The following is an 11597-nucleotide window of genomic DNA, read 5'->3' on the forward strand; positions in this document are numbered from 1 at the left end:
CTTGGTCTTGTAAACTTTATATGACCCAGCACAAGGGAAGGCATGGGCCAAGTAGTGGGAGTGGGTGGGTAGGGGAGCAGGGGCAGGGGGAGGGTATAGGGAACTTTCAGGGTAGCATTTGAAATGTAAATAAAGAAAATAATAATAATAATAATAATAATAATAATAATAATAATAAATGTCCTCGGGACAAACACAGGTGCTCAAAAACAACTTGTTAGTCCTTGCACTGCCCTAGAAAGTAGAACAATTTTGCTCTCAGGTTGTATTTCTCCAATAGTAGCTATCTCACCCCAAACTTTGGCATGATTCACCCCATGCTTGCTTTACACTGTTGACATAAATAGTTATTTACACTGAATTTTTAGTTCCTTATATTTTCTCATCTTGTCTTTTCTAAGGTAACATGCTTGAAAGCTTCGGTTTGAATGAAAAACAAATTTAGAACTGAAGTCAAGTGTTAGCTTTCCAAATAAGACTTCCGTTTCTGAATATTCTCTCTCTCTCTCTCTCTCTCTCTCTCTCTCTCTCTCTCTCTCTCTCTCTCTCCCCCCCCAATTTTCACCTTTAAGTCCTCTCTCTTTTTCTCTCTTCCTCCCTCTGTGCATTTATACATAAAGATTTTTGTATGTACATTGTATTATTTATAATATTAAGTGAGATAAAGTTGAATCTTTACCCCACTTTAATAGCAAAGAATTTAGATTGAGTATAGCAATGGCTTTTACATAGTACTTTTGAGAAAAAATATTATTGGGTTATTAAGAGCACAGAGTCGGGACTGGAGAGATGGGTCAGTGGTTTAGTACACTGGTTGTTCTTCCAAAGGATCCAAGTTCAATTCTCAGCACCCAGATGACAGCTCACAACTGTCTGTAACTCCATTTCCAGGGAATCTGACACCCTCACACCATTGCACATAAAATAAAATAAAACAAATATTTAAAAAAAAAGAGCATCGAGTCACCAGTAAAACTCATATATTTAGTATTTTCTCTTTTATGAGCTAATCTCAGAATTTTTCAAAGTTCAGTTCTGAAAAATTAGTATGAAATAGTGAGACATGCCATTTAGCAACTGTTTTACCATCCCAATGAAGAATGATCTTCTAAAGTATTTATCCAATCATGCACCTAGCCACATGAGCTTGCACTTATACAAATATTTTGGCACAAAGTTTATGAGGTTGACTTGAGAGATTAATTGGTACTATTAGTTTCCTTTTAAAGAAGTCATTCTCTCATTGACAATTTTATTTCCCTTTATTTTTATGTGTGTAGGTGTTTTGCACGCCCATAACATGTGTGCTTGTGTGCCTAGTGCCTTCAGAGACCAGAAAAGGGCACTGGATTCCAATGAACTGTTACAGACGGTTGTATGTGCTGGGAATTGAGCCTGAATCCACCCGTAGAGCAGCCAGTTAACTTAACCACTGAGCCACCATTCTAGCCCCTACAGGTTTATTTCTTAAGCTTAACTTTTTGTCATGATTTGCTTCTCCATTTACTCCTTCAGTTTTCTCTTGCTGTGATGATGCTGGTGTAGAAATTTTTAGGGAAGATCTCTGCAGGGCAGTTGCAGGACTTGACTTGAGATAGTTACGAAAAGTATTTCTAAGTGCATACCAGGAAATAGACTTTGTTAAAGTGTCTTATGTGTTGTACACTGTCATCTTAGGTGAACTGTCTGAGCTTCATAAATCATATGTTTTACGGCATTTGATGAAGTCAGAGAGACCTAGATTCACAATGACAATTTCTTAAAAACCAGGCATCTGTGTATAAGGTAAGAAAGTGCTATGTTTTCAAAAGTTTCATGTCATAAATTATGTTTATAATAGGTTATACATCCAATGATTCTGAAGGCACAGAAAGTATACAATAGTGTCTGGCATCATATAAAATAATCTAAGTGTTTATATACAAGCTAGGTCTAATGTTGCCAAGCAGTTGAGACAACACTGATGAGCCTCTGATTTTTTGAAAGAGGAACATAAATGGGCAGGACAAGAAAACATTTCTGCAGCCTGGTGTTAGACTCCAGATCAGTTGGTAACCTTTGAAATCAATAATTTTTTTTTGTGATCTAATTATCCTTATGAATTCTTTCTTAGAATTATAGACTTTTAGGCTTGATCCAATCTGGGCAGTTTCAATCAATGGAGTTATGAGGTAAAAGGGGGTCCAATCTAATCAATTATCCATCCAAGTCAGAGATTGATCCACACTTGATCCTCATCAAGATTTGATTCCAGCCTGCTCTCTAGCCAGTCTGATCCAGGATTTATCCAGTCAGAGCTTGATATAAACAATGGCTAATCCGATAAAAACTGTTACAAATCAGGGTTTTGATCCAAGCACTGGCTAATCTAATAAGGGTATCAACAGTACCTAATTTTACTGGGGCTAATCTTTTCAGGGATTTATCCCAACTGAGACTCAGCTAATCTGATGTTGATCCAAACAGTGGCATATCTAATCACTGCTTTATTGGATCCAGGGTTGCTATAATCAGTGGCTAATAGAATCAGGGCCTTGATGTAATCAATGGCTAATAATTACAGGCAATTATTCTGAGTGGTAGATAGGTATATAATACACAATATAACTTAGTCAAGGATGTCATATTTTACACAAAAGTCCACCTAGGAACATGAAAGGAGATGGAAAAGTTTATGGGACTCTTGTAGTAAATATATATGCTTACAGTGTTTATTGTACTATCTTTAGTGACCCTGAGGAAAGTGGTCTGAGAAGCTGTGATAGGACACTGACAGGAGTCTTACTGGGGGAAAACAGGAGTAAACTATTGTAATCAAGGGTAAATACCAGAGTCTGGGGAGGTCAGTCATTCCTGCAAGCAATTGTATTATATTTTTTTTGAGGCCTCTTTTAGAAATAAAGCTTTAGGGAAAGTTGTAGAGGGATTTTCTTATTCTTACCGAGAGTCTGTGTGCTTGCTATGAATCAGGGTGAAGTTCATCAGATGAACTTATATGAAGGATCCATTGAAGGTTTCGCTTCTTTTAGTTTCATCCACAAAAATGTCTATCTCTATTATCTCTATTATCTATCTCCATTTATCATCTACCCATCTATGTATGTGTGTGTGTGTATGTATGTATGTATGTATGTATGTGTGCTTGCATGTATATATGTATGCATCTATCTGTCTGTGATGCTCTGCAGTGACCTTTACATGGAGGCTTAGAGAAAAATGGCATTGGGTTATTCAGAGCACAGAGTGACTGGCAAAGCTCATCACCTTCAGGAGTTCCCATTTCCTAGAGTCACTGTTCAGCAGCAATTGAGACCAACTCCTTACCACACTCAAGTTATGCTCTGACACTCCTAAAAAGAGATGGAGAGGGCGGCTGATAGCCATATTTCTGTATCTATCTAAGCCTCCTTATCATTTTCTGATCATTGAATTCATCCTTGACATTAACATGATCATGGTGGCCAAGGTAACCCGTCTTTCTCAAAAAGCATTCTGAGACTATAGCTGGCTATTCTTGATTGTCAACTTGTCTGGATGGAGAGATGCCTAAAAGATTGGGAAAGCACATCTCTGAGTATGTTCAAGAGGGTTTTTCTACATAGGAAAGATCCTGAGGTCTCTGCCCTAATGAGTTGATTAATCTATAGTTAGATTCAAGATTTGAAAAGATGTGGGGATAAGTCATGGGAAAAGGTTCTTAGTTGTAGGGAATCAATTCCTCCTCCCCCCCGTGTGTGTGTGTGTGTGTGTGTGTGTGTGTGTGTGTGTGCGTGTGCATGTGTGTGTGTGTCTGAGTGTGTGTAATGTATCTTGCTCTTCTCCTCTCTCCCCTTTCCTGGTTCCTGGATATGGAATGAACAGCTCTGGCCTATCATATCCTCTCGGCCATGATGTTTTACCTCAGGCACAGAAGAAAGAAAGAAAGAAAGAAAGAAAGAAAGAAAGAAAGAAAGAAAGAAAGAAAGAAATCCATCACATGGAGTGTAAACTCTGAAACAGTGAGCCAAGAATACAGTCTTCCTCCTTTTAAGATGTTTTCCTTGTTTAGTTTGACACAGTGATGAAAAACCAACCCAATTCCTCTTCTGCATTCACCTGAGCATGAAAAGGCTACTTCCAGCTTCTACAGCTGCTACAGCTATTCTCTGCCTCATTGTTATTTCTGTGGCCAAGGTGGCAAGCTCACCCTGTACTCTGGGCAAGGCACCCAAGAGTTGCTTTTAACCAGTGACTGACTGGTAAGGAGTTGTGGATAAAATCACCACAAGTTCTTGGCTCTACTAGAGTATCTTTGAAATGTAAATTTGCATTTTCACCTGGTTACCATGCAATGCTGTTTTTGATGATCTGATAGTAGTCTCACACACTAAAATACCGGGCCACGTTGAGGCCCCGACTATTTTCAAATATAACCATATAGTCTTTGGGTAGAATAAATTTCTAACATTAATTTTAATTGTGCCCCCTATCTTAGGAAATCAATTTCTTAAAATTCCTTGCAGGCAAAAAAACCAAAAAACAAAACTCTTCGTTTATGTTTCATCTTAGTCATCCCTTTACTATGATTTTGGGTTTTCTTGATAACTATTGTGGTAGTCTTAAAGTACTGATAAAATCATTTGTGTTGCATGTTTTCTAATATTTTGAAATAATTCCAATGCATTATTCCTACACCTGAATGGATCGGATGTGACTTGTATAAGTAATCTTATAATAATAAGCTTTCATAAACATAAGCATAAATTATTTCATCAGTACATTCTTTCTGTCCATAATATGTCAGCATTTTAAGTACATATGCAGATTTTTCTGGCATTTTTCCTTTATGATTATGTATCTCTTTAAGGAACATATCACATTATTTCAGACTTCTCTTAATTTTATCCACTGTCATCTCCTATCTAAGTGAGTCATGTCAAGTATTACATGCCACTTCTTTTGACAATTCCCTGATACTGGAGGTAATTTCCATGCATTCTGTTCCTCCTAGTTCTTTGATGCATTATAAGAAGCATACTACACTGACTGATGAGAAGAGACTGTGGGAGGATGCTCAAATTAAATGCTGCTTATGCTTGTCATTCATCCCATATAGCAAAGCATCCCTCACAGATGGCTTATGTTTCCCCCTCTGATTATGGTCCTTTCTCTGCTCTGTGTTTGAATGGCCATTCCCTTCAGTCTTCTCTGTCTTTTGTGGGCTCTTCTGCCTTTTCCTTGATTTATGTTTCAGTATATCCTCAGATCAATTTAACCCAAGACTTTTGTGTGTGGGAAGCTCCTGGATCTTAAAGGAAAAGTAGCCCAGTGACATGATTTACAGCTGCTTCTCCTAGCAACAGGACCTCAGTCCTTTACAGTTCCCTATGGCAGGAAATTTCTTCTCAGGACCTCTACAATGCTTATCTCCTTGCCCCTTTCTCCTCCTCTCATCTCTACTTGCTTTTTGTGATCATCTGTCAGTCACCCTAAGTCTAATGATTTCACTAATTAAGTTCTTATTTCTGGTTCCCATTGGTTTGCAATTTTAAACAAGGGCCCTTACATTTCTCCACTCCAAAGCTAGTCTAGACCCATCATCAGAATAGTATTTCACTAACTGAGAAAGCTGTCTCCCCCTTATTTGATTTGGATTCTTCTCTTACAGAGAAGAAAGCGTCTTGAATTTAAGTAGCATAGTTGTTCTGTTAGTTAAAAGGAAAGACAATAGGAGCTCCTTGCTACTGAGAATATCAGCCCAGATTTGGGAAGGAAAAATATGGTGAATTAAGAAATAAATGCATTCTTATGGTAACAAGAGGTAAACACCACAATTATAGGAACTCTTGCTTGAAAACCAAAGATGGCAAACTTCTGACTCCTTCCTGCCCCTGCTGTCAAAGTGCTGGTGGGCTTTTTCTCCCATCAGCAAGGCTCCCCGCTGCTGCCTGATAGGTCCAGGTCAGTGATACATTATTAACAGTCTGTCATTGACATGTTTACCTAAAGCTGTGGAGCAATCAGCCCCCCCCCCCACCTTCCGTGTAAGCTAATCAGACCAAAATTAGGGGAGGGGAACCCATCCCAGGCCACCAAAATCACTTAACTCCCTCGTGGTCCTGGGTTGTATAAGGAAGATTCCTGAATCCAAGAGCAAGCAAATGCACCTCCTCTGTTTCTGCCTCAAGCTCCTGCTTGAGCTTTTGTCCTGACTTCTCTAACTTGCCTGTGACCTGGAAGTATACATAAGCCACAAAACTTCTTTCCTCTCCTAAATTGCTTGGGGTCAGAATGTTTTATCACAGTAATAAAAATGAAACTAGGACAGTGTGCCATTGAAACAAATGTTCTCCTTACATTATATTTCTTTTTTTAATTTTGAGAATTTTATATATTATATTATATATTACACAACTACTGCACACTCTTTCCTAATTTCTCCTATGTTCTCCTACTCCATCTCAAATTATTACCTATTCTCTAATTACTGTTACACCTGCACCCTACTGAATCCATTTAACACTGCTCTTAACGTATCAGGTGGCTCATCCCTAGAAAAATGGATTCTCTCTTTTTCAGCAGCCAGTGGTTATCTGTAGCTCTTTGCCTATATGTGGGGCCTTAAAAATTTTCAACCATCCATGTTGGCAGGTTGACTGGTGTCATTATGCAGATATTATTTAGGCCACCAAATTGTTGAGATTTCATGTCTAGAAGAGTATCTCACAGCAGTAGTCCTGGCCTCTGGCTCATATAACCTTTACACTCCTTCTTCCACATTTCCTGAGCCAGACAGGTGAACCCAGTAGGTAACAAAGAGCATGAAGTTTGACAGTTCCTGGACTGCTGCCCTTTGTAAATTGGCTAAAGCTGGTCATTTAAATGACAATGTCAGGAGGCCTTTTTGGAGTGCTAGGTTTCTTGGCTGAACAAGGTCAAGGTGAGAATCCTGGCTGTGGGTTTGTAGACTTTCTTTTATACTATTAGGTATTTTGTTTTTATGGCTCTATTTTCCTTCTGGTGTTTTAAGACCATTTAAACAGCTCAAATAAATCTTTCCCTTTACTGTTAAAGTCAGTCAAGCATCCTTAGAGTCTCGAGGAAAGGTCTCAGTCCCTTTAATTTTTCCCCTTCAAGTTGTATCCTCTGCTGGGATGGGTCAGGGCCTTGGTGACCATGTATCTTCTCTCTGTAGTGGCCCTGGATAAGGAATACTTGTTAGAGTCCAACTTCTGTGTTTTACACAGACCCTCTGATCAAGAGAGCACCAAGGTACAGAGTTGTTGGACCCTTTTAGAAATGTCCCACCAACTCCTCAGTTCTAGATACTGTTGGAGGAGGGGAGCCCCAAATCATGGGCTGTCTTCTTCATCCTCCCATAGTTTGGCTCAATGCTCCAAGGTTTGGTCTGTTGTTTCACCAAACTTGTAGGAAATAACCAATTTTTTGTTTTGACTTTTGTGCAACATTTGACAGAGCTCAGGAAAAAAAATGAGCCGATTTTTAAAACAAATTCTGATTTTGTAAACACTCAGTTTCCCAAGTAGTTGAAATCATTGAAAGCTTAGCAGAAAACATAATTATGTTAAAAATATTTTTTTTGTTCTTGGAAATGTTACCAACTATAGACTAATACCATTAAGAGAACCTCATTGTCTTATACAGAGGCCTAGAGTCTGGTTCTTCATAAAACTGAATATTAATAAAATCAGAATTTATTTTAAAAACCAGTCCTTTTGTCCCCTTTAAACCATCATATATGTGCCACATTTAAGTTTCATCCTCTACAGTTTTTTGACTTACTTGGAAAGCCTTGTCTGTATCAGCTCCTATTGATACTTGGTCTCACACGGGTCTGAGAATCACAGAAAGTTAGAGGTGGCCAGGGTAGCAAAGCTTCCAACGACTTTGGACAATGAATTCATCTTACGTAAGCAAAAACACTGAAGTAAAAGACAGTACATCGCTGACTCTCTTTATAAGATGCCCCTCCACTTGTGGTTTTGGATATAATGTCATCTGATCTCCTGAAGAATGGAGAGCCAGTAAATAGGGACGTCTTGGGGAAGAATATGAGTATCTACTGGTGATGACTAGATGAGAGACTTCCTATTGTTTCTAGTGAAGGCAATGTAGATGCCTAGCATTTGTATTTCTTATAATATTTTCAGAGAGTTAAATGGGGTTAGATAGGACTTTTTTTCTTGTTCCCAACATATGTGACCTTGAAAAATAGGCCCTTTCTGTGTTTTGAGATACTAGGATACTGCTGCCTAAAGTTAGTACCTGTCAAATGATTTGTTCTGCAGCAGTTCATTTTCATCTCAGTGTAGTCATTCTTTGTAACCAGGGGCAAAACCGAAGCAAAACAAAACACACCTAGTTCTACAAAACAAATAGCAATAATAAAATTAATAATACAATATTATATATAGGCATTTTGCCTGCATATAAGTCTGTGTACAATATGCGTGAGTGCCTCTAGAGGTCAGAAGACGGTGTATGGTCCTTTAGGACTGGAATTACAGATGGTTATGAGCGACCTTGTGGATGTTTTGTATTGAACCCAGGTCGCCTGGAAGAGCAGCCAGAGTTCATAGCAGCAAAGCTGTCTCTCTAACCATTATTATTTTATCATTATTTTTAGAAATTCTCATGTTTAAATTTTATTTTATATTAAAAATGTAATTCCATCATTGTTCACCTTTTTCCTCTCTCCAGCATCTTCCATCTTGGCTCTTCCTCAAATTCGAGATTACTTTTTCTTTATATTATGTATAAGCTTTGATTAGATAAATCTATTTTTGAAGCTAATATCAAGCACTATACAGAATCCTAATTGTTCAAAGTGCTGAAAATAAGTAAAGTGTTGTGTGTTCAGCAATAAAGGATATATTTATATCACCCTATCAAAGGCTCAAGGAACACAGGAAAGTGGAAAAATTATAAGTAAGGAGGAAGAGAAAGATACACACACACACACACATAATTATAGGGTGGTGCTACACTTGTAAAGTCTCAGTAACATGGCTGCCTAATCAAGACTTCAATAGACATGCTAACATGGAAGGTGGAAATGCCAGGGGTCCCAGTCTTAGATAAAGTAACTAAGTAATGTAGAGAGTGGGAGAAATATCCTTTTTCCTAGGGAAGAGCCCTCCAATCAATTATCCAATACCAAGAGTTCTAATATCATACATATACATCGTATTATATGGGGTTTCAGTAAGAATGCTCCCCTCCCATAGACACATATGCTTAAATATTTAGTCTCTAGTTGGTGAAACTAATTGTGAAGGACTAGAAGGTATGTCCCTATTGGAGGAGGTGTGTTACTGGGGGGAGATTTTGAGGTTTCAAATTCCCATACCATTCCCAGTTAGTTTCTCTCTCTCTCTCTCTCTCTCTCTCTCTCTCTCTCTCTCTCTCTCTCTCTCCTCTCTGTCCTTCCTTTTGTGGGTTTTGTGGGTAAGATGTGAATCCTCAGGTAGTGATCCAGTGCCATGCCTGCCTGCCTGCTGCCAATGCTCCCCACCATGGTTATGGGTTCACCTTCTGAAACTCTAAGCCTCCATTAAACATTAAATATTTTTCTACAAGTTGCCTTGGTTATGGTCAGAGTAGTAGAAAAGTAACTAAGAAGCTGGTATCTGGGGTGTGGTATTTCTGTGTTGGGCCTGGCCATGCTGTGTATTTTTTTAAATTTATTTAAAATTTAATTTATTTTTTTAAAAAATGTTTAAATTAGTCATTCCATTTGTTTACATCTCAGATGGTACCCCACTTCCTGGTTACCACTCCACAAGCCCCCATCCCACAACCTCCCTCTCCTCCCTTCCCTTTGCCTAACACTCACCCACTTCCACCCCACTGCTTCAGCATCACCCTACACCGGGGCATCAAACCTCAGCAGGACCAAGTCTGATGGTTGGCTCCAAGCATCCACATCCACATTGGTCAGTTGCTGGCATGCTGTGTATTTTGAGGAATATAGTAGACTTAAGTTTTGACTAGGAAGGCAGTTGAATGCTGTAAGTGGGGTTCATTGGGCCATTCTAGTGGAGACTGGAAGACATTAGGGATGAGAGCAATATGTACTATGGAGGCCCAGACCAAGAGGTTTCAGAGGGGAACAATATTATCAACTGGGCTAGATACAATTCATGTGCTATTTTAGAGAGAGTGTGGCTAGTTTGTGCCCATGTTCTAAAAATCTACTTGAGGCTAAATAGAAAAGTATGGTTCTATTTTTTTCTTTCTTTCTTTCTTTTTTTTTTTTTTTGCAGAGGAGATTTTTAAGACAGCCTAAGTTGATTTTGTTGTGTGTTTATTAATGATCATTTTATGCAGATTTATAACAAAAAAAGAACAAGTGGGGGCAAAAAGAAATAAAAAAATGTACAGTTTGAGGATTAAAAACAGAACTAGTCAATTTAATGTTGGAGCCTTACTTTGTCCTGAAAAGGATAAAGAGAAATGGAATAAAGGGAATAGTGCCCTCTTTTAATTAATTAATTATTTATTTATTATATGTAAGTACACTGTAGCTGTCTTTAGACACTCAGATCTCGTTACAGATGGTTGTGAGCCACCATGTGGTTGCTGGAATTTGAACTCAGGACCTTCAGAAGAGCAGTCGGGTGCTCTTACCCACTGAGCCATCTCACCAGCCCCAGAATAGTGCCCTCTGAGTAAGATTCCCACCTACTTGCAGCTTGTGAAAGGAGAAGGTCTATAAAATTATCTGTCTCTAAGAACAATAACAAAGGAAAGGTTATGCAAATGAATTTAAGGTTCCATTCTAATCAGATGGTAGTTTGGGCTTCACCCACATGTTTCTGGCTTTAGAATGATAAAGGATAAAGNAGTNAGGGGTTATGGAAGTTTCCTCAATAGTTAAGGAAGGCTACTGAGGCTAGAGATGTGGCAGGGGAGTCCCTGCATAAAGGAAAGGGGAGGCTATTGTGTGAAGCTGTGAANATTAAGCCTTGATTGTGTTGGAGACCCTGAAATGTTGATGTCAGATCTGTGGGTTATCTTNCAAAGAGAACTGCAGAGTGGCACTAGTCTAAGAGAGAGAACTGTGTTGATTCCAGCGAATCTCAAAGAGCTGAGCCATCCAAGCCCTTTGGCATCAGAGATTCAGGATTTGAAGTTTGTTCTGCTGGGCCTTTGGCATATTTNGATCCAGTATTTACTCATGATGTCTTCGTTTATCAATCTGTGCCATTTTATGTTAGAATGTGTAATTTGTGTTTTGCTTTTAACAGTTGAGAAATTGCCTTGAGTCTCAGAAGAAACTGGACTTTTAAACAATTTTGATACTGAAAGACTAAGAGAATTTTTGAAATTGGAATACATGCATNTTGCATTATTTAAATAACCACAAGCCTATGGCCAGGGAGTGAAATGTTATATTTTGAATGAGAATGAAGACCAAAGGGTCATATGTTTGAGTAATTGGTTCCCAGTTGCTGAAACTGTTTGGGAAGGATTAGGAGGTATGGCCCTATTGGAGATTTGTCATTGAGGTTATGCTCTCTCTGTCCTCTGCTTATGGATTTAATGTAAACTCTAGCTAGTGCTCNAACACCATGCCTTCTTGCTGCCATTTTATC

General features: G+C 38.6%; 1 long non-coding RNA gene across 1 annotated transcript in view; it reads left to right on the forward strand.

Annotated features, from left to right (window-relative positions):
• Positions 1–11597, forward strand: part of LOC110313262 — a 41707-nt gene that overhangs the window by 11510 nt on the left and 18600 nt on the right. The window contains exons 3-4 of the long non-coding RNA XR_002380094.1: positions 1678–1785; positions 2122–2171. This is a non-coding gene — a long non-coding RNA (uncharacterized LOC110313262). The remainder of the gene's footprint in view (positions 1–1677; positions 1786–2121; positions 2172–11597) is intronic.

Source organism: Mus pahari, chromosome X, assembly GCF_900095145.1.
Source record: "Mus pahari chromosome X, PAHARI_EIJ_v1.1, whole genome shotgun sequence".
NCBI classification, from domain to species: Eukaryota; Metazoa; Chordata; class Mammalia; order Rodentia; family Muridae; genus Mus; species Mus pahari.